The following is a 5,971-nucleotide window of genomic DNA, read 5'->3' on the forward strand; positions in this document are numbered from 1 at the left end:
TAATTATTAATATCTAATTAAAAACTACATCTGCTTTCAATGAGAAGCAACGTCATTCTCACTATAATCCATTTCTAACATACTGTAAAAAGAAAAGCTATGAAGCACATCCATTATTTGCAAGCAACTTTTTTTTTTTAATTTGCATGACAAATGGATTTTTTCAGTTTCTTTTTTATTCCTGTGACACAAAAAGTCCCCACACCCACAGATGCTGTGAGATAGTGTATGTTTGTTTACAGTGTTTCTTGGCGCTTTTTGTCTGCTGACATGTCAGTTATTTAACATATTTTATTGCATTTATTTATTTTCGACTCCACCTTTTTTCTTTTTTCACTTATATCTGTGTTGCATACACATTCAATTCAGTTCAATTGAATTTAATTCAATTCAATTCAAAACAATAGAATTCATTTTATTTATATAGCGGCAAATCACAACAACAGTCGCCTCAAGGCTTTATATTGTAAGGTAGATGCAGAGAAAACCCAACAATCATATGACCCCCTGTGAGCAAGCACTTTGGCGACAGTGGGAAGGAAAAACTCCCTTTTAACAGGAAGAAACCTCTGCAGGACAGGCTCAGGGAGGGGCGGGGCCATCTGCTGCGACCGGTTGGGGTGGGAGAAGGAACAACAGACATGCTGTGGAAGAGAGATTAATAACAAGTATGATTCAGTGTAGAGAGGTCTGTGCACCTTAGCATATGCTACTTCCGGTGGGGAAACTCCTGTAGGGCGCTTCGTTTCTAGTGTGATATTCACGCCTTGTTTACAGTCGGGTTTTTGAAAACAAGTCAACTAAATGGATGAATCAAACGGCGATTTACATTTCTCATGATGTCTTGGGCATTTACCGGATATATCCGTACATGATGTTAATCTATTTGTCAATATTTTTTGTCCTGCGCCTCAGAGCAAAAGAGAGAAAGGATTCAAATTTTACATTTCTCAGTATTTGTATAATCTTGAAGGTAAATCACAACATACCCTTCATAAATACTAATATATAGAGACACTTACCAGCAATCATTTATTTTATTTTTTTTAATTTCCTGTGGCTTTTTATTCGCGGTTTGTTGATGCTGTGTAGGTGTGTACTTGAAATTTCTAGCTGATATCGACTTTACGGGGGAAACATCTGGCTTTCACTAATGTTCACCTGTAGTTTGAATGCTGAACATTTGCATGTTTAAATCATAAGAACTGTCACTATACAGAGATGTGCTTCTGATTCTGTGATGTAGTTCTGCTTCTGTTGAGTGATGTAAACAACCAATCAATCTACACTCTTCAAATATCAAAATCAATCATTTGATTTTTTTTTTTTTTATGACACAGCAATGGTGAGTGTTCCCACCTTCTGCTCTTTGTAACTTAATGCGATCTTTCCGTTTTTTTATTTTGGACATGATTTTGGAGTCCACCTTTGCAGTAGCGATTGACCGCAAAATAAAGCTACTGGAAATGTAAAACTCTACATTTGGTCTTAAAACAGGAAGTTAGCATTTTCTCGTGCACAGGGTTTATTAACACATAGTGAGTGAGAAAGGTGACTGAAGAAGAAATACTCAGTGCATCATGGGAATCCCCCAGCAACCTACGTCTATTGCAGCATAACTAAGGGGCAATTCAGGGTCACCTGGTCCAGCCCTAACTATAAGCTTTAGCAAAAGGGAAAGTTTTAAGCCTAATCTTGAAAGATTAGGCTTAAAACTCCTGAATTCAATCCAATCCAATCCTGTCTCCTGAATCCAAACTGGAAGCTGGAACAATAACCATGAGACACCAACACAACATTACTGGAATAAGTGATATAACATTGAGCATAGATGTCAGCATGAACCACAAGTCTTTGGCATAGTGCTCCCTCCCCTTGAGCCAATATTATATTTTCTTTTGAACGTAGAAAAAGCGAGCTCTCTAGCTTTGATTGACAGAGAGCAGAACAAACCAGATGACTCAATGATGAGTTTAACCAAACCTCCAAACTTTAAGGATTATTTCTGAGGACCAAACTGACTCTGCCCCCAAACAGCTGAAAAGTCGTGTTAACTGATGATTGTCACAGTTCAACACAGACAGGTGAATGCTCAATTTAATCTTAGAATAAGTTTAGTAACTTTAGTAAACATGCTTCATCTTTAGTACTTTCAGACAGCTTGGCTCCTGAGTTTGTGCTAAAGAGTCATTTTCAAAGGAGAAACCGAAACAATCCATGTGATTTGACTCCACCCACTCTGTAAACAGCAGTAGTCTGTGTGTATGTAGCTGCCATGACAGAAAGAAACATGCCGCTGCAGTCAGCTCTGTGTTTTATCTTTATTTGGCAAATACATTAACGAAAAGTGTTTAATGGTGGCCCATGAAACACTCACTGCACACAGGACAGGGACTATCAAAATAAAACAGGAAACACACGACAGGCACAGACTTGATACTAAACAGAGGGAACACAGGACGGGAGTAACAAACTGCGTCATGAGACATGACTTACCCAAGAACTAGAAATCACAAAACAATAAAGAACCTGTCAGTATGTGCTGACATCTGTACGTGCTCACAGTTTGACTTTATTCAGAATTCATTCAGTAACATGTAAAAAAAATCCCAGTCTTTCATCACAAATTTTAATGTTTTGTTATAAGGTTCTTGTTTGTTTGTCACCTGACTGAAAAAAACAAAACTAAAAACCAAAAAAAAAACCAAAAAACAAACAAACAGAAAAAGCAAACAAATAAAAAGAAGACTTACCACAGATAAAGACCCCAGACTCCGACACAGTGATCCAAACTGTCGCTGTCCAAGTGAAACGAGTTGCTGGAGCCGAGCAGGAAAAAAAAACTGAGACAACGATTAACAAGTTACTGCAAACCAGACATTCCGGTCAGATCAGTTTCTAATGTTTATTGCTGCACATTCATTGGTCTATTCATCAGATAAACCCTGAGCATGACGAACGCAGAGACAGCTGGTCCAGTGGGTGATCAGGGAGGATCATTTCTTGTATAACACTTTATTTATGTGAAAGTGCTCAATAAATAACTTGGACGCGGCTTGAGTCTTTTTCTGGGGTGAAAGTTTAAAGTGTGTAGTTTCCTCAAGCAGAGTAGCAGTATACAAGAACCAGTCCATTTACCATTCCTTTCAGCAAGGCAGCTAGACTGGTAGTGATTGTTTTTGTGTGTCTTCATCCTCTGGATATTTCTGTTGAAAGAAGTTGAGTGATGAGTCATTCTGATGACACAAGAAGCAACAACATGGTTGTGTGTTTCTTTCTTACTTTTCGTTTTTTTTAAAATGTGGTGAGAGAAATATGCAGCAAAACCAGCCCAAACTATTAATAAGGTGATGACAACGACGACCACAGGGACCCTGGATTGACCTGCTGATGTAAAAAAAAGACAAGGTCACCACAATTACACAAAAACCTAAACAGAAATGATGCAGAGAAAAGTTGGACTGTGTTACGACCCTAGACAGGTCTCCTCCTGAAATTGACCTTGTGTGGGTGTGTCCTGCCCTATCTCCTGCCTTAGGGGCCACCTTTTTTGTACAGCTGACTCCTATCAGCAATTAAAAATACTTAAGGGCAGAGAAAGGTGAGCTCTAGTACCACTGGGCAAGTCTACAAAGATATGGTCAAGATCATGCATAAAGGACAATTTTTCAACCCTGCTGCAAAAGAAAAAGAGAATTGAAGAGTTATGAAGAGCTATCACTATGGATACTCCCCAATGCGGTATTAGATTTCACACTATTGAACAAAAGAACACGGATAGGGCTTTTATCTTAAACTCACATACACTGCATATCAGTGTTACAGTTATGTCAAAATATACACAGACGCATCAAGGAATACAGCCAACCAAAGTGGGATAGAATTTATTGTTCCTGAGTTTAACACAAAAGTAAGGAAAGGCTTTAGTGACTGTTTATCAGTATACATGGGGAAAAGGGTTTCAATACAGTTTACGGTCCAGTGGATTGAAGATGAAAGACCATTGAGATCTGTGATATGCTCCAACTCGAGTTCATCATTGCCTAGTTTGCAAGACGGTCACTCAGACCTGCAGACCTGACATTCTGATTGACGTTCAGCAAATATTATACAGAATTACTATGATGGGGCTTATGGTCACCTTCTTATGGGTACCAGCGCATCATGGAGTTAAGGGAGATGAAGGCAGACAGAACAGGAAAGGAAGCTACAAAGAGACCGACCTTTGTTGGATATGGATATCAGTGTTAGTAGGACAGATATTAAGAGTAAAACATGGCAAAAAATGAAAGAAAGGTGGCAAAAATAACAATTGCAAGATCGTGGCGCGAGCAGTTGCAACGGCCCGGGACTCTCCACAATTTAGCAGCTTTCTTTTTATCTTGTGTATTTCATTTCACTTCTCCAATTAGCAGGAGCAGTACAGTAAAACTGAACTGCTCACGGTTCTAATCACACAAACCTGCACACTTTTCCCAACAGTGACTGGGACTCAATCCCCCCTGAGATCCAAAGGAATAGGGACTCCAACTTCACAATACAACATCTGAAGTGGCGCAGGTGAGGGAGGCATGGGAAACAGAAGAGGGGGGAGAGAGCGGGGCTGAGAGCTAAGCACTAACCGCCTACAGACCTGCTATTATAAGTCTCCTCCTCACCAACTCATGGTCAGTAAACAACAAGATGGATGACCTGCAACTGCGGATCACCTCACGCTGTTTGGATTACTGTGCTATGATTGTGACAGAGACTTGGCTGGTAATGAACTAATCATTCAGAGTGGACAGGAACAAAGAGTCCAGTGAGAAACGTGGAGTAGGTCTGCTAGTGTATGTGAACAATAACCCGTGTAACAACACCACAGTTAATGTTGCCCTCTGCTGTCCAAACATAGAATATATGCTGGTACAGTGTATGGTAGCAGAGTAGGGGTCTAGGGTGTAGACCACAGGTGTCGAACGCCAGGTCTCAAGTGCCAGTGTCCCTGCAGGTTTTAGATGTGCCCTTGATCCAACAAAGCTGATTTAAATGACTAAATTACTTCCTCAACATGTCTTGACGTTCTCCAGAGGCCTGGTAATGAACTAATCATTTGATTCAAGTGTGTTGACCCAGGGTGATAGCTAAAACCTGCAGGACACTGGCTCTTGAGGCCTGGACACCCCGGTGTAGACCCTTCTACTTGCCAAGAGAGCTCACAGCAATCACAATAATAGCAGTTTATGTGCCACCACAAACTAATGCTAAGCTAGCCATTAATAAACAGTTAACGACGCACCCGTACTGTGCTGTAATTGTGGCAGGAGATTTTTACCATGCAAGCCTGAAAGCTGTCCTGCCTGGATTCTGTGAGCTTTTCGATGAGGTAATATACTATAACGCTGGACCTGGTATAGCAACATTCCAGATGCTTACAAAGCCACCCCCCAACCTCAGCATCAGAGAAAATGAACAAGGAAACTTCAACACATGTACATACAAGGCAGCTCACTTTACCATAAATCATATAGGTGTGCATCTATTTCTGGATACAGTGTCCCCCGCTATAACGTGCTTCACCTTTCATGGCTTCGCCGTTTCATAGATTTTTTTTCTTTCTTAACAGCGCATTATATTCTGCGTCCTGATTGTCAAACAATGGTCTCCTCCGTGCTGTGTCTCCTGAACAGTTAAAAAAACAAACAAAAAAAAACCTGAATCTGTGCACTAAGGTGTAGATCTGTTAATTTGTGTTGTGGGGTTGGATGTTGATACAGCAAAATTACTGATGGAAGATGGACAAGAAAAGATCAAAAATACTCAAATGGGCTGTCAAGAGTGACCATGCTTTCACCACACACACACACACACACACACACACACACACACACACACACACACACACACACACACACACACACACACACACACACACACACACGGCCTACTTTTTCAACAGCTCTCTTAAGTGGATCTATTTTAACAAGCTATC

General features: G+C 40.4%; 1 protein-coding gene across 1 annotated transcript in view; it reads right to left on the minus strand.

The window, feature by feature from the left end:
* LOC106632624 overlaps positions 1-3,153 on the minus strand; it is a 7,503-nt gene extending 4,350 nt beyond the window's left edge. The window contains exon 1 of the mRNA XM_014330856.2: positions 2,754-3,153. The gene's annotated coding sequence lies outside the window, so the exon portion shown is untranslated. The remainder of the gene's footprint in view (positions 1-2,753) is intronic.
* Between the last annotated feature and the right edge of the window lie 2,818 nt (positions 3,154-5,971).

Source organism: Haplochromis burtoni, unplaced genomic scaffold (genome assembly GCF_018398535.1).
Source record: "Haplochromis burtoni strain Fernald_Lab_line unplaced genomic scaffold, NCSU_Asbu1 Contig_1093, whole genome shotgun sequence".
Classification (NCBI taxonomy): Eukaryota; Metazoa; Chordata; class Actinopteri; order Cichliformes; family Cichlidae; genus Haplochromis; species Haplochromis burtoni.